This window comes from Meleagris gallopavo, unplaced genomic scaffold (genome assembly GCF_000146605.3).
Source record: "Meleagris gallopavo isolate NT-WF06-2002-E0010 breed Aviagen turkey brand Nicholas breeding stock unplaced genomic scaffold, Turkey_5.1 ChrUn_random_7180001944235, whole genome shotgun sequence".
NCBI classification, from domain to species: Eukaryota; Metazoa; Chordata; class Aves; order Galliformes; family Phasianidae; genus Meleagris; species Meleagris gallopavo.
This window is the reverse complement of record NW_011206082.1, coordinates 1-560: the sequence shown is the minus strand read 5'-3', so window position 1 is coordinate 560 and position 560 is coordinate 1. Positions and strand designations below refer to the sequence as shown.

At 33.4% G+C, this 560-nt stretch overlaps 1 long non-coding RNA gene across 1 annotated transcript; it reads right to left on the bottom strand.

Annotated features, from left to right (window-relative positions):
- Positions 1-39: 39 nt before the first annotated feature.
- LOC109364954 lies at positions 40-331 on the bottom strand. The gene is made up of 2 exons (XR_002110695.1): positions 270-331; positions 40-178 (listed from the first exon to the last, which is right to left on the bottom strand). It is a non-coding gene; the product is annotated as an uncharacterized LOC109364954 (long non-coding RNA).
- Positions 332-560: the final 229 nt, after the last annotated feature.

Below are 560 nucleotides of genomic sequence, written 5' to 3'. Positions count from 1 at the left end.
TCTTTTTTAATTTTTATTTTTTTAAGGACAACAACTTACGTGTCTGGTTAGGCATTTCAGCCTCCGTCTAAGCGCTGTGGCCTTTGACTCTTGAAGTCTGGCTTAGAGCACTGTTTGGGTGTAGTCTGTTGTAGCTGTTATCTCTGGCACTCAACTTTGTGTTCTGTTGTTCTACTTGCTGAAAAAGAAAGCCCGATAATGAATATTTCAGTAATTCTTTAATTATGCATTTAACAAATGATCCTTACCAGAAAACACATGATAATCACCGATTGAGTAAGTGAGTAATCAAGTAGTTATTGAAACAGGAATTCTTCACACATTAGCCTGTAACACAGCAGTTAAATTTATTGTGTCATGGTCTACTTGGAAGGCTTCTAGCCCATGTAATTTATATGTTCTCTTAGAGGTACTCTTTTTAAAAAGGACTTTCAGGGTTTTTTTGTTTGTTTGTTTTGATTGTTTTGTTTTCATTTTCCTTTTTTTTTTAAGAAAAAAAATAATTTTATGTAATATTCTGAGGCATCCTATATGAAACACAACTCATGTTGTCATCTTGA